This window comes from Dicentrarchus labrax, unplaced genomic scaffold (assembly GCF_905237075.1).
Source record: "Dicentrarchus labrax unplaced genomic scaffold, dlabrax2021, whole genome shotgun sequence".
Classification (NCBI taxonomy): Eukaryota; Metazoa; Chordata; class Actinopteri; family Moronidae; genus Dicentrarchus; species Dicentrarchus labrax.
Window position 1 is genome coordinate 11,098,017 of NW_026136723.1, and position 26,960 is coordinate 11,124,976.

Below are 26,960 nucleotides of genomic sequence, written 5' to 3' on the forward strand. Positions count from 1 at the left end.
GCAGATATGTCGACTCATTTGAGAATACGAGGAGGTGAACTGCACATAGCCCTTATAGAATTGTAGTCAAACAATGAAAAAGTTTTCATTAGTCTGATATCTGTCCATATGTGCCAGTACAGTAGACTTCAAATAAGCTATTAACCACTGGAGCTCTGCACACACATTATGGAGAGTGGGACAGACAATAGTAAAATGTATAATGATGGGAACGGAAACAATAGAGGATTGGCTCAGCTGTGTGTTGGCGTGAACTTCCTTCTTTGCCAGCCAGAGAGACATGCATGCTGGGAAACTGGCAGAAAGACTGATTTTCTCTTCTCAGCTTTTAGCCATGAATGATCTATTTCCATTTTTCCACTGCCTTTTCTCATATGCACACACACACACCACGCGCGTTTCCCTGGCAGCTGGGTGACTGCCGTAGCTAACCCATCGGGGTCCAGAAAGAATCAAGATGATGGGAAAGATGGAACATTTCAAGAGTGACCCGCAGAAGAGGACCTGTAAAGTACGACTGCAGCACATCTGCTCTGTGCATACTGAGAGAGAGGCCGATATAGAACAAATTAAATATGTGATATAAAGAAAACAAGAAAAGATAAAGGCTTAGTATTTTTAAAAATGCAAGGCATCTGCTGGCCTGCTACATGCTTTCATATCTATTTTGAATAAAGCTGTTGAAGCTGCAGACCTTTAGATGGGAATTGGCAGGAGTTAATATACAAAAATGGAGGTGCAGATGGGTGCTAACATGCCACATGTCTGGATATAAGAATAGGTATTGGTGAAGGTGGCTGACACTTGATATGCCTATAAGGAGCAATAACGAGTGAGAGGGAAGGAAAATGTATCAGAAATGCACCAAGAAAGACCGAGAAGAAATGCTGGAGTGAGAGGCAGAGAGAGGGTGAGAGCAACCGTGTGAGAGAAGAAAGATGATGGCTACAGCACAGGGGAAATATGCTCCCATCATAAGGGCAAAATTGAAGAGTGCCTAGGGGGCAATTCCTCTATCTTGCTCTCCTAGTCGCCTCCTCCTCTTGCCCTGTTTTCCTAGCTCTTCCCATGTTCTCTTGCACAACCTGCTTTTTTCCTTCCACTTCTCCTTCTATCTCTCCTATTCATTCAATTTCCATTCCTCCTCTTACGACACATGTTAGCAGAAGCAACTGTCCAGCAGGTTTTTTGACATTTAGCAATGTGCAAGAGTTAAACAAAACTGACCCCTTTAGGTTACCCACAGGGTCGACATTTTCAACACTTTTTAAAATCAAATTCATGAAATTTTTCTAGTAGGAACTTTGTGTTTGAGCCATCCATCCACCCCATCACCTCCATATGCTCACTTTTTCTGACTTTGAACTATGTCACCTGACTTTGACGGTGGGCATGTCCAGAACTGACGCTAGAGGGATAACCACAGCATCATATTTTGAAGCAGAGGGCCACTGACCTAGCTGCAGTATTTGTTGACTTGGGAGTGAGACCGGATTTGTATCGAAATGTCTCCAAGGGCACTTCTTAGGACTTTGACTGGTGCTCCATGTGTATTGGAACTTCATTCCCAAAACATATACATTATCGTAAGGATGCAGAACAAACAAACCCTGTTTGATTAAGGAAACTGCAATGGTTCCCTGGGTATGGGGAATTTGAGTCAATTTGAGGCAAGGAATTTGATGAATTGTCTTCTTCTATTCTCTCCCACAATATATATAATGAATTCAAATTGATCATATCAAAACGTATTCCTTTTTCTTTAAATCAACCTACCTCCAGCCAACACTAATTACTTTGACTCAGTGAACATGATGAAGAAACACATTTAGTATAAAGCTGTATGTTTATGCTACTGAAAACAGCCTGAAAAGGCCTCTGACTGTGATTTAATGAGAAGGAAAATACCAACACTACTTAGCAGAGTGCTGCTCGCTTGTAATTGGCCTGCATTTTCGCTCTCTACCTCGGATAACATAAGAGGACATTGCTGGAGATATTAGATGGAGGGTAAACAGAGATCAAAGGCAATGAGAGAATGGCATAACAGGCTCATTCAGAGAGTCAGTCATTAAACATTAGGCCTTAACCTCCTGCAGAAGAGGGCTCATCCTTCCACACACACACACACACACACACACACACACACACACACACACACACACTGAAGTACTCGTGCTCTTATTTGCTAACCAAAATAAGTGTCCCTCCCTCCTTCTTCCTTTTGGCTTCATATCTCTCCTCCCATTTTCTTATATTCTTATCATCTACCCCCTCCTCTCCTTTATTGTGCCCTTGCTTTTCCCCTCTGTCTCTTCCTTCCTTTGCGTCCTCCTCCACTCTCTGCATCTACTCCTCGCTCCCTCTTTCTGCCACTCTGTCAATGCGTCGCTTCTCCTTATTTCTCTCTCCGTTTCTCCGGTCGCTCATGTTGTGTTGTATTACAAACTCTCCTGACAGAAAATCAAAGGTAGATGCAGAAACCACATCTCAGAGGAGAATCAAGACACACACACACGCACGTACAGGCAGACACGCCGAATAGCAGCTCAGCATGTTTTCCCACTGTCATAAAGTTTGGTCGCCTTAAAGTGCCACAGCATCTGAATTGTTTTTTTTAAAACCCCTCCCAGGAGTAATAATCTTGAATTCCACTTTTCACAAATAGATAGACAAAAAGATAGATGATACAATTTAGCATGACACTATTTGAATTGATGACATCTTTATGTGCAGTACAGTTATAAAGTCTTTCTATGCACCTCTAATGTAACACATAATTCTTAAGAATTTCAGGAAGTAAAACCATTTTTGGTAGCCTACTATTTATGGTCAGGATTTTTCCACCTTAGCCATTCATTGTATTTAGATTCACTTAGTATCTCCCTATATTGAAGTTTTCTATGTTAGTGGCGGAGTCTGCCATTCCTGTGCTAGATTAAAATGACCTACACACTTATGAGGGATTGACAGGAAACAATGTAGCATATGATCCAGTATTGACCTCATTGATATCAGCCCTTACTGTTAACATTGAATTGGAGCTGTATTAAGTTACTGCTAATGCTAAGGCAACATTTCACATTAAAAGCATTCAATTGGTTTCTTTTATTGTGATGCAGTCAAAGGAAATGCAACACATTTGTGATAAAAGTGATAAAAACTAATGTTCATCTAACAACATTTTTAATTTCATTTTAAATTTTTTCAAGGGAGTAATTGAACAAGAGGGAGTAGCAACAGTGAGCTGTTAGATGGAGAGTTGCAGGCGAGGGGCTGCACACTTTCCAACTTCCCAACTGAGATCTTTAGAAATTTAACTTAAGAGGTTGGAGGTTTGTCTATATTTTCATTTGGGCACAAATATGCATAAGCAGTGATGCATTTTAGTTTTGTTTGGAACTGTTTAGTTAGCTGGAGCAGCAATAGCCACCATGGTTGAACAGAAAAAGAGCTGCAATTACTAACATCAAGTATGAACTTTCATTCTCAACTATACCGACATGCTTATAAAGTGGCAGAAGGACTGATTTTCTCTTCTCACTTTCTAGCCATGAATGATCTATTTTCAATTCCTCGCTGACATTCTGTCTTACACACACACACACACACACACACACACACACACACACACACACACACACACACACACACACACACACACACACACTTTTCTTGCTGCCAAGTGCCAATCTTTGTCTCAGCTTTGCCAACATGGACAAGAAGTCAGTCAGTGTTCAGAAAAAATGGAAATTTGAAAATCCCTCCATGATTACTAGGCAGAATCCATCTGCTGAGAAGGACCGCGTCTGTGTGTTATGAACAAATATTTCAAGACCCAAAATGAACTTTGTAGTGAGATTGTTTAGTCAGTTACTGTTTCCAAGATGAAGGATGAACAATCTAAAAAAATACGACCCCCTACAGACTGACAGGTGATCACAGGGAAGGAAGAAATCACAGAAAGACATACTTAAGAGCAAAGACAAAATCAGAAAAAGAAGTAATTCACAAACTAACATCATGCAGTGTGACGGATCGTTCGAGTTGTCACAACTTTACCAGTTTGTAGACGTATTTCCAGCACAGTCACTTCAGACACCTCGAAATACTGCACATACAGTACATGGATATTGGCTGCAGCTGTGTCCATAGATGCAAATCACAGACAGGCAGTGGAATGGACACACACACGCACTTCTAACCAGCTGACTCGAGTGTTGCTAGGTTACTTGGTGAACTAGGTTACTACATGTAGAACATCTTTGCATAAATCTCACATGGGTGATCATACACCATGAGAGAGAGAGAGAAAGCATGAGAGTATAGTTGTCTATTGGGATTAGTAATTGTGATCAGCCCCAGCTCATCTTCCGAGGGTTCGACCATGTCAGCAACGCAACAAGATTAGAACTTATTTGTGTGTGTTTAGTTGGATATGTTTGAAATACAAATGCAAGCATGTTTGAAATGCAAATGAAGTATACATGCAAAATGTATACGTGCATTTGCATATTGTGTGTATGTGTGTGGTCGCTCCTGCTGGTGCTTTGATGTAGGATTGCCATGTACAGTAGCTTTGAGGAAAGAGCCAATAGAGGTGGGCCAGCTTTGCTTTCCTTTCTATTCCCTTCCTTTCCTTTCCTTTCCTTCATTATGCCCATCACACCTTCCCCTCCTTCCAATCCCCCTTTCTTCCCATCTCTGCAACTCCTTATTAGAGCAAACTAATATCAGTGCTAAAACTGCAGCATGCAGTCTGGAGAACTTTAATATCGAACAGATGGAGGAGGTTTAATAACACTTAATCTCATTAAGGTGCAAAAGAAATAGTTTAGTAGTCATCTTAGCTAAAAGGCAAGTGTTTACATCATTTAGTTAAAAGGCAGGCTCTGTGTCCACTGTGCCACATGCTGCATGAATCAATACCTGGATGGATTTTACACATACACACACACAGGTCAACCGCACAGGTACAAAAACACACACACGGCAACCTACAGATACACACAGAAAGATGAAAACTGTGTCGTGCTGAGAGGTGTTCTGTCACTTATGGCAATAGGGACACAGCTGTGCAATATGTGAGAAGTGACAGGCAGTGAAAATACTATGTTTTGTGGTAGAGAGAGATTGTGTGTGTGTGTGCATGTGTAGCTTCCTACCTTCTCCTGCTGGCTGTGCTTTTACCACTAGCTTACCTCCATCCAGCAACAACAACCAGCACCCATCAAACACACACACATGCACAGGCACTTGTGCACTTTAAACAGAAAGGCTGAGAAGTGAGCATAGGGCTCTGCAGGGAGCATACAGTAGCTTTTCCAGCTATTTTTGTGATTAAAGTGATCCACTAGTTTAACATTGAGCTATTTTCCTTGATACTGACAGAAAATACCAAAATGAGTTCACATGCTGACACAATAAAAGCCTCACTTACTTCCTCACAGTGTTGCTTTGAGCTAAATGCTAAAATCAGCATGCCAACATGTTCATAATGAGAATGCTAACACACTGATGTTAAACAGGTATAATGTTTACCATGTTCACCATCTAAGTTTAGCAAGTTAGTTGCTGATCAGCAGCACTAAACACAAAATACAGCTGAGGCTGATGGGAATGTCATTAGTTTTGCAGGTATTTGATCGTAAGTTCTTACAATTCATCCTGTGGGGAACATGTCTGAACCAAATTCAAACCACCCAACAGTTGTTGAGACATTTCACACAAAACCACAAATGTCAACCTCATGGTGGCGCTGGAGGAAAAGTCAGGGGATCACCAATAGGATTCATCCTATGGGAACCTTGAATTTTAATTTAAGTGTTGAGATATTTCGGTCTATACCAAAGTGGTGGACCAACACACTGACATTGCCAGCCTAGCATCACTAGCGTAACTAAAAATAGAAAACAGCTACAGACAGGCCTTGCATAGCCACACACCTTGAACAATTTAAAAGTCCAGTGTGTAACATTTAGGAGGATCGATTGGTAGAAATGGAATAAAATATGTATGAGGAGTAGTGTATGATCACCTGAAAATAAGAATAATTGTGTTTTCTTGTTTTGCAACTAACTTCCAGTGTGTTTGAAGGCTAACGACTTGCCCTCAAACACTTGAAACATGAATTGGACTCGTTGTGGGCATATATTACTTTCAATAATCTCCACAAGCGCAATAACACCTCGAGAACATTGTGTATCACTGTCATAGAAAATACCCTGGTTCTCCTTTACAATCCCCCAAAACATTCATGCATTACTTAGATTTTTTTTCCCTTCGGTGGCGATGAGCGATGTATGTAATTCCATTAATGCGCCGCTTACGTGCTGCACCACCGGACAAAAGTCATCTATTCCACTTGGTGTTGAATTTGGTGGCGCTGCACCGTGGCTGGCTCGTGTTATTACTGTACATTTTTGTGTCAAGTGCGTGTCAGAGAGAGAGAGAGCAAAGGAAGAAGAAAAATATGTTGAAATACAGCCCATCTTACACCCAGAGGTTGCAGCTGTACGCCATATGAATGTATAAATCTCTTCGCTCAATTCATATTCAGCACAGAGCACCGCACACTTGTATTAGCCTAATATTATCTAAATCAAATTAACTGAGGGTAATTTCATTCTGTAATAGATACTATCAAACAGGATACACACACTGCCATGTAGCATTACAACCAATGCAACCTTCAAACAGACAGTCATCCAGCACTGACGATATCTGACATTTAGCTATGTCATGTAAAATCACGTACACAATCGCATTTGAATTTTATAAATTGTCGTTTTGGTTTATAGTCGCCTACAAACTCACACACAGTGAAAAGTCAGCAGAGTTATAAATGGAAAGGTCTCCTCATTCATTCCAGTCACCATTCATAGTTAAGAATCAATGAGAATTGGTAGCAGAAAATGAGGAAGAGAGAGATAAAAGAGAGAGAGAGTGACATTCAGGAGTCATTCATTGAGGATGCAGACAAAAGAACAAGTATCGCTAAGGAGGAGAAGTGAAAAAGTACTCTGTTATTGTTCCCCGTCTCATTATGAAGTACAAAATCAGCGCAATCTAACCAGACAAAACAATGAGACCACACGAGAGCGAGAATGAAAAGAAGAGGGAAAACAGGAGATAATGAAGACTTCATTAATCAGCGCTGATACCAGCCCTCATTTATCATGCCATTGTTGAAACCAATACAAATTCCACCGCTGAGATGTCCTTAAAAATGCCTGACTGCGGAAACTTTTCCACTTGCTCTCACACTGACACAATTTGTAGAATTGCACTCCGAATGACGACATTTGTCAGAGGAGGAGTCCAAAAAATCTTTAAACACGCACACAGTGGCCTCCAGTGAAATTTACAGATGGTATGTACGTTAGATTTCCAATCAATTCAATGGAGTAGAACAGGAAGATTTGAATGCAGGAGTGAAGGGAACGACAGCGTCTCCCTGCTGTTAGTGGCTCACTGTGCATTTGATTTTTATAGCAATAAAACCTGCCAGTTCAATAAAATGTTAGTGAGATAAAATTGTCAGACACAATGAAAATGAGTCTGCAGATCTAATAAAATTGTCAAAGAAAAGATCAAGGAAAGCGGCAGGTTTTACTGTGGGTTATGTGGAATGAATAATGCAAGACAGCTCATTTTGTTTTTGGGTTGGTCGACTAAGAACAATGTAGGGAGTCAGAGATGTTCTTATGCAGTTATATGTTGATATATAAAACCAAACATGAATATATTAAACTTCAGAAAGCAGCAACTAATGCTTTTTGTCTTCTCTGGAATACCTATCCTCATTGAGACATTTGAATAGATTGGTCATTTTGCGACAACAATAGAACGACGTGCTAAAACTAAGACGTATACAGATACAACAATATCAGCTGAGGCCTTCTTTAAAAAAAGTACCCAGTAAGCCACTGAACAGTATTTAAAAAAAAATGACATTTTTAAGAAGGACACGGTTGCCTCCACCTGTGCTTCAATTACTTTGGCATATTCTGTGCTGGTGGCTTGTATCATGTCTTGACAGTGACAGTTACACCAACATGACTGTGTTATCTTGAGGACGTCTACCTGTATCCACTTGAGTAGTGCTGAATGGTAGAAACAATAAGCTGTTAGAATCTCTAGTTTATTTGCTTTTCAGGACTACGAAATGTGCTGAGTTTTATGAGCTCAGAACAAGCTGTAAGCAAAATGGTGAAGCTTTATTGTTACGTTTTAGCAGGTTCTACATGTAAAATGTGATTAACAAAATATTAAAGGTCAGGTTCACATTTTTTCAAGTCTGTCTTAAAACAACACTCACATGTCCATGTTCCTAATGCAGTCCTAATGTAAGTGGTGGAAAAAGTGCATTTAGAGGTTCAGCCAAAGTTAATACAGTATTTGCCACTCAGAATGCCAGAAATATATCCATTAATTGCCATTCACATAAGCAAGGGCTTGTCATGGACCTGTCGGCTATTCTAGGTGGCTGCATCTGTATGAGGCTTCAGCATTCTGATTTAGTCAAATGCAGTTGCTATCTTCTAGAGTTAGCGAGATTTTAGCTCAAAATTCCCTAGTTGTGTTACAGTGTGTAGGATTTAGTGGCATCTAGCGGTATAGCTGGAGATTGCAACTCACTCGCTTCACCCTCCCTTTTGAAACACAAGGGAGAAACTATAGTGGCCATGAAACGTGCAGAAAATGCAAAGGGTCCTATCTAGAGCCAGTATTTGTTGTGTCCATTCTGGGCTGTAGAAACATGGCAGCTCCTTCTAAGGTAACAAAAACACAACATCCCACAATGCAGCTCAGAATCTACCCTAGCTGGTAAATGCTCACGTCATTCAATTCATACCCCCAGCGAGTAACACAGGTGTTGTGTTGTGTAGTCTCCGAGCACAAGCTTAGATAACTGAGATGATATCACAAGGGTCATGTTATCAGACTTGATTAAGCCTTTCCAAAGAAGACGTTACACAACTCTTTTCACAGGCCATGCAAGTAAACTCCATTTAAATGTGACTGTGCAAGTCTTTCCTGACTTGAATGAAATCAGCTTGTGAGGTCAAGGGGTCACCGATTTTAATGCAGCGGCTACCTCATTTAGAATAAAAAAATCAAATTGATAAATACTAATTATCTCAGAAAAAATAGGCTGAGTGTGATAATGAAATTATGGCTGCACACTCACTTGATAAATGAGGTCTGTTGCTGCTTTTCTAAGAAGTCTCTGTTCCTGTAGAGCCAACTTCAGATCCACAGATAATCAGGATCATGGAAGTAGTGGAGTGGAGAGGAAAACGCTAATGAGTGCTAATGAGGAGAGAAGTCATGGAAACAGCCACTTGATTACCTGTCTGACTCGCAGTAATGGAAGACAATGCACCCATGATTAGTGTGTTTCCAACAGTAAAATTGCAGTGTGTACACAAGTGTATGTGTAGTGCATACTTTCTGTGCTTCATCACTCTCTCTTTTCACTCGCTGTGTCTTTTTATCCCTGTCCTATCATTCCTCTAATGTCACACAGCTTCACAGGCCTGCAAATTTGTCTGTGTGTGTTTGCATGTGTCACTTATAGCGAGGATGGTCTGTCCATCAGCCATCAATGGAGACAATAAAAGACAGCCATAAGCCCTCAGAAAAATATCCATAATCAGAGAGAAACACAGGGAGCTGAGATGACTCAGAGGGACACGCTTAGTAAAACTTTCTGAGGAATTTTGGATCTCTGGTGAGACTGAGACGGAATGAATGACAAGCCATCTGTGGAAAACAGATGAGCTAGACAGCTACAGCCGAGGAAGCCTTCCTACACAGAGCGAGAAGCTATATTCAGCAAACAGGGAGGGTAAATCCACCTTAACTCAAATTTCCACATTTGTAGAGGAGTCTATCCATCTGCAGAAGATATCTGCCTATTTCTTTCTTCAGGAAAGCCTCAATAATTTTCTTCTGATCTTTCCTGTTAAAGAAAAAAATTACAATTCTTGCATCGGAGTGTTGAGCACCAAAATCAAAAGGCGAGAAGGCCACCCCAAGGACAAAGTGGTACTTTTCCTGATTGTTTAATATGAATTACTGTCCAACTGTAATGCAATTGATTTTCGATTGTTTGTAGCTTTTAATTTTCCTCAGAACCCTGGCTGGAAAACAAGCTGGACATGTGCCATTTGGTCAGAGAAAGCAGGCAGGGAGGGGGGAGGATTATACAAGTCAGATAGGGATGGATGAAGATCTATGCAGGGAAAAATTCACAAATAAATAGTATACTTTTATTTTATAGGAAATACTCAACTCCCCCATGATCATTTTAATCATATAGTTTTTTTAATTTACTGAAAAGCATATAAAAAGACTCATTTACAGGTTTCAAATGTATGTTATTAATCACTGTATAATTCTGTCAATATTTGGTCCACTTGTAATTCATGTAACCCCACTGTTGAACCCCAGAGCCACAAAGCAATTTAATTTTAATATGGTGGTACATGGAACAACTCATAAGTGTTGGAGCAGTGGTGATTCATTCAGAGGTCCAAGTGGTCCCAGTTTTTTAATAGAAGTGATTCTGCAAAGCACTGCTTCATCTACAGTCATATTTTAGGATAATGCTAAGAGATGTCAGAGCTTTTTTAGGGTGGAGGTACTATTTTTCTCACTTGAGCTACTTGCTATAGACCTTCTCATTTAACCAGCAAACCACTCTGACTGTTTGGCTCAGAGTGAAGTGTTGGACTGTAATGGCACTGCCTCTTGTGTGTTTTATAAAATAGTGGCAACACTCCACCATATGTTTCATACATGTTTTTATATTAACAATAGTTCAAATGTGTGTGCGGTTGCTACTAGTGACAACCCTCCAGGAAGTTACCACCTAACTAGTTTTGGTTTTCTTCTCCCACAAACAGCTGTAGCACAGATAAACCCACTATACGCCACCTGCCCAGTACCAAACAGCAGGCAGAAGAATGTAGCAGCTAGCTGTGATCATCATCCATGACATATATTTCTTTCAGGAGTTGGTGGAGACCAAAACAGAGCAAAAAGGAGAGTGAATATTGCATTGGTCAGGAGGCCAGAAACATAACTCCTAAAAAATACTTATATTGCTCTGTATCAGCTGGAGAGGAGGCAACTGTTTGTTAACGCAGTCGCCATAACAACTTTATATAGTGATAATATGCTAGATGTTGCCAAGTTTAAATAATAAAAAAAGTCAGTTCATGCAGCTTTAAAGACACGAGCCGACCTGACTAAAAGAAAGTGGAAGCCACAAGGAGGAAACAACAAACATCTCACCCAGTGACAGACATTGTGTTTACTTTTGTGATAAAAGCAACTAAAGATAAAAGGTGTGTATGGCATTAACCTAAGTAAAGAAAAGTCTTAGAGTCAGCAGCAGTCAGCCGTATAAAGGTAGTTAGTCCCCCTAAAAACGTAGTATTTCGCCCTTGTGTTTTATTACTTATGAATGTAGCTTATCATTTGTCAGAGTGCGATGTTATTTCTAGTATAAAGAGGGTATTTTTATATGGTAAGAGGCAGAGAGCCACTGAATTATGAAGCTGAGGTGGTGACAGAAAGCTGTAGGAGGAGAGTGCATACAAGGTGCAGATGTGTTAAGAAAGCTTGGTGTGGAGGTTCACAAGCCACGTTAGTTCTGCCTCTCACAGGAAGCTGATCTCTCTAATCAGAATAAGCAGCTTGTCAGCGCACACTTCTCATCATCTAATTAATCACAATCAGACAGGAATCTACAACACATTAGCGCAACCTAGACATCCCACGAATTCACACACCCACACACACACACGTACACAGTAGCCTGAACTGAAGTCTGACTGGCCATGAGTGGGTTTTTCCCCCCCCTCGTGCTCTTGGATGTGTACAGGCATCCGCAGTGCGACCTCACTAAGTTTCAAGGGCGCCATGAAAGCGGAACGATTTGGACTCATCACATCGATACTAACCCTTAACGGCCTTAACTTCTCAGCCAGCTGTGACGAGGGGGAGGCAAAAAAAAAAAAAAAAAAAACCTGGAGTCAATCAAACGGAAGATTAAATCACAAAAGCTGAGAATGAGAGAGAGAGAGAAGGGGGAGTGAGAGTGGGAGAGAAGAGGCGGGAGAATCACTCGGGTGGGGGAGACGGAGCGATTTAAGGAGCACTGTCAACCACTCGTTCCCATTCTTGACTCCTTGAGGATCAGAGGAAAGCTTGGTGTCATTCGCCTGTCTGCTCTTTGATGTGTACTGTGTGAGAGACGAGGCTCGCTGCCTTTCATGTCGTACTTTGTATTCAAGCATCCCAACCCTGGCGAGAATTACAGTAAGATAGTCATTTAGTTCAAGCTCATCACACAGCCGATTTGCTTCTTCACAGGCGTTCGACTGTGCTTAAGTTAAGGCTGCGCCCACTTCAACAAGGGACATCAAGCTGTGTTTCAGTGCACAGAAAAGGACTAAAATAGAGATGGAAAATGTCAAGTATCATATAATGTGAGTGTATTAATTCTCCTGCTCCTGTGCATGCACTACACTCACCAGTAATCAGATACACAAAAATTGTTTATTTTGCCCTTTAACCCAGAGTGTCACATCAATGTACAGAATCGGATAGAGGTAAAAGGGTATGCAGTAATTTCCTTAGTCAAAAGTACGTTTTGCCTCAGCTAATAGATTTAATATAAAGCAAAAGTAGATTTGAAAGGTCAGTGCTTCAGTTCACGATCCTCCACTGATGGTCAAGAGCTCTAGACGATAACACTGGCATGAGATCATCGAAGCTGTTTTTAGCTCTGAGAGAGAGAGAGAGAGAGTTGCTTGTGGTTGGCTTGTATCATTCGCAAAAAGGAACACAATAGTGATGGTTGTGTGGTGCATACCTTGTAACACAGACCATATTCCTGCAGATGGCTGGATAAATAGAGACAACATGGTATAGAATGATATGATGTAGAATAATTTTCCATTATTTAGATCAATCAAAAAGCAAGAACTTCATCTTTGGCTCATCATTTGACCTGATCAAATCCACTGAGAGCTCCATTGTGGAAAAGACATCCATCATATCAAAATCAAAATGCAATGGGGCATGAAATCGATATGGCTATGTATTTCCTTTTGTAATATTCTATTAATACACTTGTGCCAAGTATTGAAAGTGCTCTAAATTATTCTGCAGCAGAGACTCACTACCTCATAACTCCTTGTGGCTGCCCTTGTATAAAGCATGTTAGGATAAAAGCAAGTTAACTAATATGCTATGAAGAATAAACAATCAGCACAATGACGGACTGCTGGGGAAAGCATTTCAAAGAGACAGAGTGGCATAGTTTCCTTCACCAAATGGACCCACTTTGGATTGGGTAACACTGTTGAGACAAACAAACCTGGTAAGGACTATATCATCTGCAACACCTGTCCCATTGAAATAAAGTATGCAGGAAACACAATAGAACAAGATTAGTCACTTTGCTCGTCACCATCATGATTTTGTGTGAGAATGGGCAAAACCATATTATGGTGCACACAAAGTACTTTTAGGTTTGTTTTTCTTATTCTGTTGTACATATTGAGATGTATTTTCGGTGATTGCATCTTGCATCACATGAGCATCTGCATTATGATCATATAGGGGTGAATGGGACAGTAGACCCTTCCTGATGTGGACACATGAGATGGGAAATTCACTTCACACGGAACATTGCAAACCCTCACAGTTATACGGATGTGGAAAGTGTAAATTAGACTTATCACACCATGAGTTGCCCACTGATTCCCAGCCTGACCATATTACATGTATTCTAAGCAAGGTGCACCACTTTAACTTTGATCATCTCACACAACTCTGTATTCGCTGTGTCTATTGGTTTATCTACCTTAACTTATAACCGACGGCCAAGTGGAAAAAAGTTCATGCTCTGTCTTCTCAAAAGGCCTGAACGAAATATACAAAATCATTAATTACAGAAGGCTAGAGAAGGTTTGATGGAAAATCTGAATTACAACAATTCAAAAATCTATTCTAAACTACTGAAATGTAGAAGATACTTCTTACAGCCACCTGAGGGTGTTTTTTTCCTTGAAGAAGCCAGCTTTTGCACAGTAGCTACAGTACTAAAGCTGTACACTAGCAGAGGTGTGCATACTTTAATGATCAGGAGGAGAAGAGGACTTGCTGTGTTGATGTCCTGCAGGCTCGGATCAAAGCCATACATTTACAGCAGCCATCACTCCTTTCAGTGTCACACGGTTCAACTACTTACCATTAAAACTCTTTTACATAGAATGGGATACAGAGAACGCTTTTCATGGCAACAACACATGTTTCTCCTCATTGCTTTGACAAGCTGGTCAGGGATTCACAGCCGACGCAAAGACACTGTAACACCTTTAAGGAGTCTTGGGAATGTAAAAATGAAAGACAGCTAAAGAGCTCTGACAACACACAACAACTTAGACAGTTTTGATCAGTTGCAGGCCTGCTTTTCCCCTGCCTATCACATACTGGAAAAAAAAATAAAAATCCGACTTCATCACTCTCTTTAGGGCCTTTTCCATGCACATTGTATGGTTGTATCTATATATACTGAATACTGTACATAACTAAAGATGGTTAGACAGTTTGGGAAATACAAATTTTCGCTTTTCTGCCAAAAGTTAGATGAAAAGATCAATATCCGTCTTGTGATTGTACATTAAATAAGAAGATGGAGCAGGCAGGCAACAATTAAGTAACAATAAGCTAAGCTAACTGGCTGATGCATCCAGCATCATATTTACCATTCAGACATGAGAATGGTATTGATCTTAGTTAGACAGCAAATAAGCACATTTCCCAAAATATCAAATTATTCCTTTAAATATCATTTAGAGAAATTACAAAGGTTATTTTATTGTTAGCTAGCTGTTCAAAAGCTCAGCATACTCCATAAAGCATCACTAATTAACATGTTATATCCTGACTGTCCACTCCATACAAAAACAATCTAGTTTCAGGCAACCTCACAGTGACGACAAGATTCAGCCAGGCGGAAAGTTTCCTTCTTCTTTATTCTAACTGCAATATAACTGGGCCAAGATTCACATATTAGCGTACATATGTGAGAGTGGTATCAATATTCTCATATAACCCTCGGCAAGGAAGCAAATAGGCGTATTTCCCCAAAAGTTACATACAGTTCATTTAACTTCATCCGTATGACCTATTTACGCGGTGTATTTAGTGCCAGTATCTCATATTCTAGCAGAAATATTTGACCTTTGATTTGAGCGACAACAAAATAAAGACAGAAAAACTCTTCGTGTGTATCTGACCTGCACTGTGTAATCCAGCGGAAAGGTTAGCGAGCAGCAGGCTGACTCATGCTGAAAACACACAGAAATACAAACACCCACACGCCTGCACACTAACACACCACGCACGACAGAGCGGGTGGAAAACACACCGAGTATCTGAAAAGGTCAAGGGTTGTGGATCAATTCTGACAGGGCCACTGGGATATGGACACAGATGGTGCATAATCTACCATCCCTTCTGAATTATGCAGTGTGAGTATCTCTCCTCCTCTCTCTTCTCTGGCCAAAATCACGGCCAAAACATTCATTCAGATCTAGTTACACTCTACAAAAAGCCCTTGTTGGTTCACACTCTAGTGACACAATGAATAGAGAGTCAACCCCCCCATCCCCCCACTATTTTAAGAATGGAAAATATGCAGTTGTCTTTTTTACTGCACTTGGTGACTAGAATAGAGGAGAATCAATAGGCTATTAAAGCCAAGAGCAAAAACAAACATTTTGTAATATAATCATATAATACCACTTGGGTTTGTGCTATTAACACTGAATTTGAGGACAAACTCTCATCTCATCTTTTACAACATAATTACAAACTCATATTAAAATCCTAGCAGTTCACGTCGTCCCGCAAAATGGATATATAAAGTTTATTTTTCATTTTAATGTTGATGGAACAATTCCGGTTTTAGTGCCCATGTTCCAAGCTTTAAGAAAGACTTGTTCCCAAACCAAAATTAAACAGCGAAAGATCACTGGGATAACAATGTACCTTTCCATGCTAATTTAAGTTCTTTCATGTGGCTAAAATTATTTTTTATGCTGTCACACAGGTAATTCAATTATTGATTAAAGTAAAGGGCTTCGACTCAAAGCAAAGTAGAGATCAAAACACATTTCTGGACAAATCTGGGACAGCTTTATGCTGTCTACAAAAAAAGAGACAAAGGGAAGGAGAGCACCACGTTGTGTTTGTAATACATTATTTCTGAGGGGAATTTATGTCCAAAAAAGACAATAATGATGCAACAATTATAGAGTAACATTAAGAGGGGAAACACATATGCACACACGGATATAAGAGAGATGTACACAAAAGAAATAAAAGCAGAAGAGGACACAGGATGAGCTCCACTGCCTTTCAATTACTGTCCCCTCTCTCCTTATGCTCCTCCAGCTCTCATCTGAGACGGAGCTGTGAAATTGAATTGCTGAGCACATCTAGACAAACAAAGCAACTCTCCACCTTGCTGCCAACAGAGGGAAGGACCAGCACCGTGACAGCGACAACACACCCATGTCAGTGCCTGATAAGTTGAGTAACTGTTGGAAAGAAAACAAATCTTGGGGCTTAAATCAAAAGTGCAGTGGAGCAGCTGAATGGACCAATGAGGTGGGAGGTATTGGTGCACTGTATTATTGGTTGTGGTTCTGTGCTCTGAGACACTTCCCGAAATCTAGTCCCTCACTTGGTGCGTTGTGCGAACAGATTCACATTTATTGTCAAAACGTTGATGATGTGAATATAAATCTACAGCTAGCAGCAGTTTAGCTTAGCTTAGCATGAAGACAGGGAGCAGTGGGATACAGCAAGCCTGTAAACCCTATGCTTACTTAACAGATTCAATCTCATATGTCTAATCAGTAAAAAAGTATCTTTGGACAAAGTCAAGCTAGCTTTCCCCATTTCCAGTGTTTATGCTAAGCTAAGCTAACTGGCTGCTGGCTGTAGCTTCAGATTTAACATACAGATATATAAGTGATATCGTTCTTCTCATCTAACTCTCAGCAAGAAAGTTAATAACTGTGGAACTACTCATTTAACAAGCCCAGAAAACTATCCTGGCTTTATTGTTGTACTTTCTATTGATGCAGTGTTGAAAAATAAACTTTTTCTAAATAATTAATTTGTCAACTCACAATTAAACAACTTGACAAAAACGTTTCCATCCGGCCAATTTTATGTTCCAAGAACTGGATGGAATGGAAACATTGTCTTACAGATGCTACTTGCTCTGTGACAGAAGCAAACTGTTTGACCTTACTTTGAAAAGTAAAAACTAAGCTTTGTTACCAATATACTGAATTTGAATTTGACCAAAATGTGCAGACAAGGTAGTATTAAATATTCAGAGTGAAGAGGGCACTTCAGCATTTAAAAACAGAGTGAAAGTATTCCCTTTCTGAGCATATTGGAAAATAATTTGGACGAATCTGAGTGACACTGAACTTTCACTGGCAGACAGCCTGTCTGACATCTGCAGGTTGAAATCTAATGAATGAAGTACAGAAATAGCCCATGTAGCACAAATTTGTCCCTGAAGACATTTTATTCTTTAGTTTTCACCACCATGGTACAAGAAATGTTATGTATAATGGTGTCCTTCTTGTATCCTAAGGGTTCTAAGATTACAATGGATATGGTTGAAGGGTTGTACGGGTTACTTTCTTTGGGACGACAGCTAACACAGCAGTACACTGTAAACATACCTATCTCAACAACTAATTTAGTATCACATGCAATCTTGCAAACAGTTTCTTAATTATTATTCATCCAGTCAGGCAACATGTTTCTGTTTACCAGGCAAATGAAAGTCCAATATTCACTCTTTCTTAGCTCTGTTTTCGTTCTCGACCAACTCCTGTTGGAAATATCTGGTTCTCAGCTAATAAATGCTGCACTATCTAGCCAGCCACTAACTTTCTAGAGCTTTTTGCTAAAACCAATTGCCTCCTGAGGGTGAGAATTATGCTAGTAGTGTAGTAGTGTCACAACACTACTGACTGACTGAACCAAAATGGTATAGCTGCAGGCCCAAAAAACACAAAAAATAGCTGAAAGACCCTACAAAGCTCCGAAAGGGAAACTGCAGAATCGGGTAATACTTCTCTGTGGGTTCATTGCTACAAGCGACCCGTTTAACATACATGTAGTTATGTGATCGGTTGTCAGTGTGAAAGTATTAATTACAGCCACTTTAAAAATGTAAATATCTTTCAAACAAGCCAGAAAAAAGCAGATCCCTTGCCAATCTATGCTAAATTAGTTAAATCCCTGAAAGAAGCTGCAATATGTGTATATGTACAACAAAACATCCAAACAATAACAAAATCTCAATCCGCTCTACCGGAGTAATGATGGGTAAAAGTTCAGTGTGGTTTGAGATGCTACTGGCCTGCTTCTGCCGTCCCCACTGCATGTTTGTCGCCCTGAGGTGAGACACCGCACAGGGTGGACAGTCTGCCTGGTCCTGCTTAGCCTCAACCATCTTCCCCCCACCCCGGAGGCCCTGGGGGCATCCCTGGGCCAACCAAGCATCCTCAGGCCCACAGTTGGTGATCTAGTTTTACAAGCTCACACATATGGGATCCCTCTATTATTCATACTCCAGGGAGGTGGAGTATACCATGGTGCCACAGTGGGAGGGGAGCACAGGGAGTGTTGCTTCTGAGTTTCCGCATCATAGCAGTATTCATATTTGTGTGTGCGCTCATTATTTCTGGATGATAGGGGCGTTTAATTTTGACATGGGGTTACGTAACATATCAGATGATCCCCATAGAGCATCAGATTGTTTATTACAAACTGACACACACGTACACACCCGCACACACAGGAAGCATGGTTGAAAGGCTCTCTGCACGTTTTTATACACATGGAAAATGCAAACACATGCGTATATGAGCATGGATGCAGTCAGAAAGGAGGAAGCACACACATGCTGAAAGAGCGATAGAAAATCTACAGGACCCTTTCCATACACACACACACACACACACACACACTGATTACTTCTTTCTGCTTGTACATGAGTGGGCCTCCTGACCAGCAGAGAGGAGCTGGGAGTGAATTACAAACCATTATCCCTTGCGCTAAAGCAGTTACAGCCGAAACCTGAGAGCCCTCACCGGAGGGAAGAGATGGAGAGAGTATAGACGGTGAGAGGGGTGGAGGGATAAGCCAGAGCAATGGAGAGAGTGACTTTAGGACAAATGGAAACGTGGAGAAAACAGATGGGGGAGAAGGTGACGGAGGGATAGAATGACAGGGAAAAACATGGTGATGGAGAGCGGTAAGGAGTGGGATGACAACTCCTGACATTTGTCTGCCACTCTACATAAGGTGAATTTTTAAATTTGTTTTTATTTTCACCCCTCACCTATTCTGTTCTTATCCCCCCCTCCACGTCTTTGCCCTTTCTCTGTTCCATTTTCCTCCATCCCTTGTCACAGGTTCATAGTTTCCTTGGAAAGATGACATCACATTAGTCACAGTGTTTAATAAAATGTCATTATCATTTCACACAACTCTCTTTCGGCGAGAGTGTGTGTGTGTGTGTGCGTGTGTTTGTGAGAGACTGTGTCACTTCCACTCTTGGCAGGAACAGAAGATGTATCCCTATGGGGACTCATCTCACAGCTCTCTGAGAAAATATGAATAAAGAAGAGGGGAGAAAGGGTTAGAGAAAGCCAAAAAAGAGAGATAATAAGAATGTGTGTGTGTTGTAAAAAGAGAGTAAAAAAAAAGTTTGAAAGGAGTTACAGGAAGATGAGGGCGAAAGAGAAGAGACAAATTAGTAATTATGAAACAAAGGACAAGAAAAAGAAAGGACAAGCCGAGTTGCAGTTTGCAGGACAGGAAGTGGAGGGGAGGATGCAGAGCAGTGATGTCCTCGCAGGGGTGGGTATGGGGTAGCGGTGGTGGTGGGTGTGAGCCGGGGATAATCCTTGTATCCCATTGTCTCCTGTTTTCAAACCAATTATTGTCATCTGCAGCCCCATGAAAGAGAGTTAATGAGGGGAGCAGAGCTTTGGAGTGTCAGGGCGCAGTCAGGGGAACGGAGATAAAAAAACGAGTATGGAGAGAACGAGGGGATATGGGGGGAGAAATGTGGCGCTGATGCAAAGGGATAGAATGTAAAATAAGTGAGAGAGAAGAGAAAAAGTCAAGTGTCAGGGAGGCAGACGGCTCACTGATGTATTTTGTATGCCCTACACTTTTTTCTCTCTGCTCTGTCACATGTCCTGCCTTACAAAAAACATGGCTCCTTCTTTTTATCTTCTTCTTTTTCCCTTTGTGTGTTCCCTGAAAGTAACTAAAAACTAATCACCAGGTCATCTGGTTTCACGTTACAGTGATCTAAAGAGTCCATGATCTGTAAAAATACCGTTAAAGAATCCTGAATTGTTTTTGTTGTTTTGTTGCTTTCGCTAAGATTTTCAGAAAGAGCATTAGTGCTAAGAATGTATTCTACCTGATCATAATATGATGGTTTGAAATGTTGAAATTTTACACTATGAAAATGACATACCGTGTGCTGAAGGACACTGAAATCAATCAATAAATTAATCAATCTACATGTTTTTGATCAATATGTGAATGTGTTTCCTGAAGGCATGTGTTTCATATATGCAACACGCTCAAGGCTACTACCACAGACTTCTCTTTGCATTTGCTCGACAGGTTGTCTGCTATAGGATGCTTTCACCATGGTAACCATATCTGCAACATGCCATTTTTAACCTCGATCCATTAATTTACAGTTTCTCCCCATCACTCCATACAGCTTGTCTCTCCCACTCATCTCTTCAGTAATGTCTTATCAATGCATTGGAAATGTATATTTCCCATGCAAACAGGTCACTCATACAAGACTTACTGGATCACAATGCATGTGTGATTATAATTGTCACTAACATGATGCAATGCATACACAGGATGATTCAAGTTTATAAAAGTTAAAGTTTCATTTTAGTTTAGATAAAAGTGAGCACACCTTAAATGTCAGTAATAATCCCTCATTGGTAGCTTAAAGTTTGGTATTTTTTTTAACATTTCATGCCTTTATTTTAGAGTCAACAGTAAGAGATGACAGGAAATGAGGGGAGACATATGGGAAATGACATGCAATAAAGGTCAATGAACAGGTTGAGTAATAATTCACCTTTATTTTCTCTTCTAAATAAGTTTGTTTTTGGGGACTTCTTTTTGTGATGTCCCTGCAGTGGATGTGAGGTGGATTTCTGGACTTAGAGTGAGTAAGAAGTGACGCCAGCTTACATTTATAGTTAGCTCAGTTACAGTCCAGTATATCCAGATTTTTCTTAGATCAATGAATAAACACTCTTACTGGAGTCACTTATTGCTCACATTAGCCAGTGTGCACACTCTGAACATGTCCTGTTTTCGTGTGGTTGTGTTGTGGTGTGTGTTGTTTCAGCTGTGACTGGCAAGGCAGGTCACTGTGGGAGCATAAATGCTGCAAGTGACTAGAATATGCAACTGCCTCTCCTAGACACAGTACACACACAGTCACTCATGTGTGAAAAACACTCAAACACACACTCAAACTGTGTGCGAGGTTTGAATCTGTTGAATTTTACAGTTTCAGAACTGCACCTACCTCACTTTAGTAGCTGTTCTCTGTGACAAATGCGATCTGTTTTAAGCTCAAACCCTCTTATTACCTGCACCAACAGCTCACTCGCTACCGAAAATGAAATGCAGTGAGAAAGATTGCAGCTGAAGATCAGATATAAGGTGATAATGACAAATGAGGATGTGATTTTCTTTTTCAGGCTTTTATGTGTGTGATTGTGTTTATTAGAGTGTGCGCGAGGTGGAGGGAAGGTGGCAGAGAAAGAGAAAACAGGAGAGATGTCGCAGCGGTGAGGAAGCTTTCACCTTCCCTCAAAAATCTTGACGCTGCATTCTTGTCACTCGTTGACATGATCAATGAGAGAATGTGTGAGGAATAGAAGAGAGGGAAGAGGACAAGCTATCTCACTGCTCTTATTCAGCAGAGAGAGAGACTTAGTGTATAAGCACTCACGTGCATTCATTACAACACACGCACATTCATTAGTCTATATTGTTTTAAAATCCTGTGAGAGCCCACGAAGCCACCAAACTCCCCCTCATCAAATCAATGTAAACACTAACTCACCATTAAAACAGGATCACTCGAAGCGTAAGAGTAGCATTGTTGGTTGATTATGAGCTAACACAATAAAAAAATACATCTTGGCGGGATTACTGCTAATCTGTAGTTTCAATACACATCATCCTCTGATGTGCATGTAATTGGCAGAATCATTATTGAATGTCATTTACATATTAGGCATTCACACAGGAGGATCAAGGCTCATTTGCTATGTATGGAAGGTATGGAACTCCTTTTTGTCTGTTTTGTCTACATCAAACTATCTTGGTATATACAAGTACAGTGTGTGAATGAAATTAAATGAAGGTACTTTTACAACACTTGGCATTGCATTCATATTTGGAATATCAGCACAAGACAGAAAGTAATGAAGGAAAGTTTTGAATCTCAGTGAGTCAGAGGTGTCAGGCCACATATCAGCAACGACGGGCCTGACCGAGATATCAAATTAGGACCAACATCTCACCTCAGTTTGCCTGATGTACATTGAAGCATCACTGAAAGAACAGTTTAACAATTTTATCTTTTCTACAGAGTTATTTAATTTTGCCAAGCCAAATGTCAGTCAAATTAAAAACTCCAGTAGTACAAGACTATGAGTCTACAGCCCTGATAGTGGCTCTGTGAGACTGTACTTAGGTACACCGGTAATGCTAACTTCAGGATGCTAAGACTTGCATTTCGAGCCTGGGTGAAAAACAATCCATCCCATAGTTTATAGTTAATCATTTATGAGACATTTCACTGAAAATCACAAATATGAACCTCATGGTGGCACTAGAATTCAAACCTTTAGGATACATAGACTGGGTGTCACTCTGCACCAATCCATAGAGTAGATGTTGAGATGATTAATTGGATCAAAGTGGTACACCAACTGGCTGACCGACAGACTGACATTGCCATATAAAGAGCCAAGAGTGGTTAAAAAATGGAATGTTAATATATCTGTTTTTTTCCACTTCTTTTAGGACTACTTCACTTGACACTCGATGACTTTTTGTTGACATTTTCTGCAGTGAGGGTCTGTGTTCTGGTCATTAGCTGACTTTTGCGCAGAGCTCTCTGACTGCCAGCACTAATTCTACACTTTTAATTGGTCATCAAGCACAGGAAACCCCACCGACAGAGACCGACTTAGGCTGACTGGCTACAACTGCTCCCAACTCTGTCGCTGACTGATTATGTCTAAATTTTGTGCCAACATGTTTTAGCTGTGACAGTCCTGAGTGCACAGTGTTGGACCTCAGTCTGTGTTGGGATCCTCCTCTCCTTTTGTCCGACTCAGGCATATTTGTGTAGAAATATGGGTGTGAATGCGATTGTGTGTGTGTGTGTGTGTGTGTGTGTGTGTGTGTGTGTGTGTGTGTGTGTGTGTTCTAACCGATGGGTGCTGGTCATGCGATCCATGCTGCTGTCTAATTATCCAGATGTGATGGATGGCTTTGATTAAATCATGTGAAGGCTGAGACAGTCACTGCCTCACTCTGCCTCTCTTTTCCCCTTCTCTCTCTCTCTCTCTCTCTCTCTCTCTCTCTCTCTCTCACACACACACACACACACACACACACACACACACACACACACACACACGGCTGGAATCCCTGCACTTCAATCTCTCCTTTTTCTTCCAATGTATGATATGGGACTTGAGTAGTTCAGAACAGATGAGCCCTGCTTTCAACATTGATAAAAGATATCCATAAATCATCTGGAGTGAGGGGGGAGACAGAGAGACAGAGAGACAGAGAAACAGAGAGAGAGAGAGAGAGAGAGAGAGAGAGAGAGAGAGAGAGAGAGAGAGAAAGAGACCAAGAAAATTGGAGACAAAAGGAAAGATGGACAGATAGAGAGGCAGAGATGCAAAGAAACAGACAATGAGAAGGAATACTATATCACAGTCAATTCCAAACTAATAATACTTGCTTAATGTTGGTTTCTCCACGCATAATAACTGATTCCATCTTCTCATCAAAAATCAGACGAGTAAGAAAGTTTTGGGACAATTCTATTTATCATTTTAATCATTTATAGGATTCTTTTAAAAATCTTTTTGCAGCATTTCCCGACTGAATCTAGCCGCTGGCTGAGCTCAAGCTGTTTTCTCTGAACTTGACAACAACACAAATAGGTTTTAAAATACCGACAGTCGCCTTGTGGCACAAAACACTGGACATATTTATTACATGCTTTTTTGTTATCAATTTTTTTATTGTGTCCATTTTCCTGTCAGTAGTACAAAGCAGGAGCTACAGCTTTTGACAGTGACAGATGACCCTCTGTTTGTGCAGCTCAGTGAAGAAGCAGGAGAGTAAATACCTTTCTCTTTATCTGGAAAACTACATTCCTGTAGGAATAGTAACAAAAGTAAAGTTTATTTTGTACTCCTGACTGCAATGTAAAACTATCAAATAGTATTATTTCCGTATTAAGCTGTTGAGAAATGGGTTTGCATGCAAGACTGCAACAGAGAAAATGATGCTCAGCCTAATTCTCTTATCTGCTGCCGATAAGCTGCACTGCAGATAATCAAGAAACACAATTGATAACCTGTTCTCCTGCAGGCTCTGTTCCGTCTGCTTTTTCACAGCTACACAAACCAAACTACACACATCCTAATGTGCTTCCTAATGAGACGCTGTCCTTCACTGCTACAAAAAAAGCTGCTGTTTGAAGTTTTCCTCTCCCAGAAACCATATGCTGACACCTAGGGAAAAAGACAAAAACCCCCAGAAAAAAATACACACAAAAAAATAAAAAAAAAAAAACACAAAAAAAAAAAAAAAAAAAACAACCCCCCCCCCAAACAAACCCCCCCCCCCCCCCAATAAAAAAAAAAAAAAAAAAAAAAAGGGAGAGGGGAGAAAAAAATAAATAAAAAAAAAAAAAACACAAAAAAAAAAAAAAATAAAAAAATAAAAAAAAAAAAGAAAAATAAAAAAAAAAAAAAAAAAAAAAAAAAAAAAAAATAAATTTAAATAATTTAAAAAAAAAAAATACCTGTATTCTCTTTACTTTTCGGGTTAAATGTGAATGGTAATAATCTAATATTCTATGGCTTTGCAGTCAACAGATCTCAATCCATTAGAACATGTTGGTTATTCCTTTAATTCGTTACCTGTCTGTACAGTATGCATAGTTATTCTTTGCTGAGTTTTGTGTTTCACCTCAGTAAAGTCAATATTTCTCACTAGTAGTCAATATAAGTTCACATGTCCTTCAGCTGAAAAGAAATGTTCATTCACAAACTTCAAGAATAATATACTGGTGAATTCCTGTGTGTTGGGTAACATTGATGTATATCATGTATATCATGTCCGCAGAACATTAAAAGCTCTGCACACTCACACATGTTTTCACTCAAAGCTGCACTGAGACTTACAGGTCATCCAAAGATCATGTTCACTGGGATCGTGCAAATTTGTACCAGACTACAAAAACACTTGTTTTGTTTCCCAATTTGTGATAGTTTCACCCAAATGAGCCTTTTTTAAGCCATGACAGTGTGTAAGTGAATCAGCATGCACAATAGTACGACCCTGAAACTGAAGCAGCTAAACAGAATTCAGCCAATCATTAATTTTACAATTTACTGTGCTTTTTACTCCATTATATTTATTTGACATTGTTACTTTTCACCTCCCAGTCCAAAAGATAAAAACAAATTCATGTAGCAGAACTTAGTCTTTTCTTCTTTCCAAGCCCATTCATCATTCCACAACCCTGCAGATGTATTTTTTTTTGTAAGGTATAGGCTATTACACTGTAACCATAGCAACAATACTTCCAAACCACAAGTTCAACTGAATACAATCTAGATGACTATGGTATAAGCAGGATGATTCACACACAAATGTCTTACATAGAAACGGATGAACACAGCAGCAGGAAACTTCTTCATTCATCACATCCACTTTGTCTATTATTTTCTTATATTGGGACCCCTCCTCATGTGTTATCACTAACCGTTACATAACACACACACACACACACACACACATACACACATACACACACACACACACACACACACACACACACACACACACACACACACACACACACACACACACACACACCTGTCAGCTATAAATTACCCTGCACTCACACTGACCAGTATGGCATATCAGCATATCACCGTAGCAACAGTACAAAGCCATGTTAGGGCTGAATGCAGAGGGTTTCCGGTTCTTACAACGATATTTTGATGCATCTGTGATTTCACTTGTATAGAATATTACAACCAATCCTGTCCATCAGAGAAAACACACACACACACACACACACACACACACACACACACACACACACACACCTTCACACACACACAGGGCACTTTGTCTCTAAGTGGCCCGTACCCTAGCTATACATAAGTGGAAGCCTCAGAGCTCTATATTGACTGGTTAATACAACTCTGGACAAAAAAGAGAGATGCATGACTGTATCTGCTGAGGTGGTGATTGATGAATAGGTGAATGGGAAAGGTAAAAAAATAAAATGACAAATGGATGGGAGGTAGATGGAAGACAGACAGATAACTGGTTTTAGACAATTACAGTGGAAGAGTACAGAGATCCAGAGTGCTTCCAGACACCAGATGGACTGAAGAGCGCTGGCGTCACAGCAGTAACAGAAGACTCAAGAGAAAGGAGGGAGGGGAGAGGGAGAAGAGAGTGAGGAAAGGAGGAGACTGAGGCTAAGAATAGCAGTA

At 40.3% G+C, this 26,960-nt stretch overlaps 1 protein-coding gene across 3 annotated transcripts in view; it reads right to left on the reverse strand.

Moving 5' to 3' along the window:
- Positions 1 to 26,960, reverse strand: part of dlgap3 (discs, large (Drosophila) homolog-associated protein 3) — a 108,077-nt gene that overhangs the window by 23,720 nt on the left and 57,397 nt on the right. The window contains exon 1 of one of the 3 annotated variants that reach the window (XM_051390428.1): positions 9,194 to 9,280. The exons of the other annotated variants lie outside the window; for them this stretch is intronic. The gene's annotated coding sequence lies outside the window, so the exon portion shown is untranslated. Of the gene's footprint in view, positions 1 to 9,193; positions 9,281 to 26,960 lie in introns of those variants that run through there. 3 annotated transcript variants of the gene reach the window in all.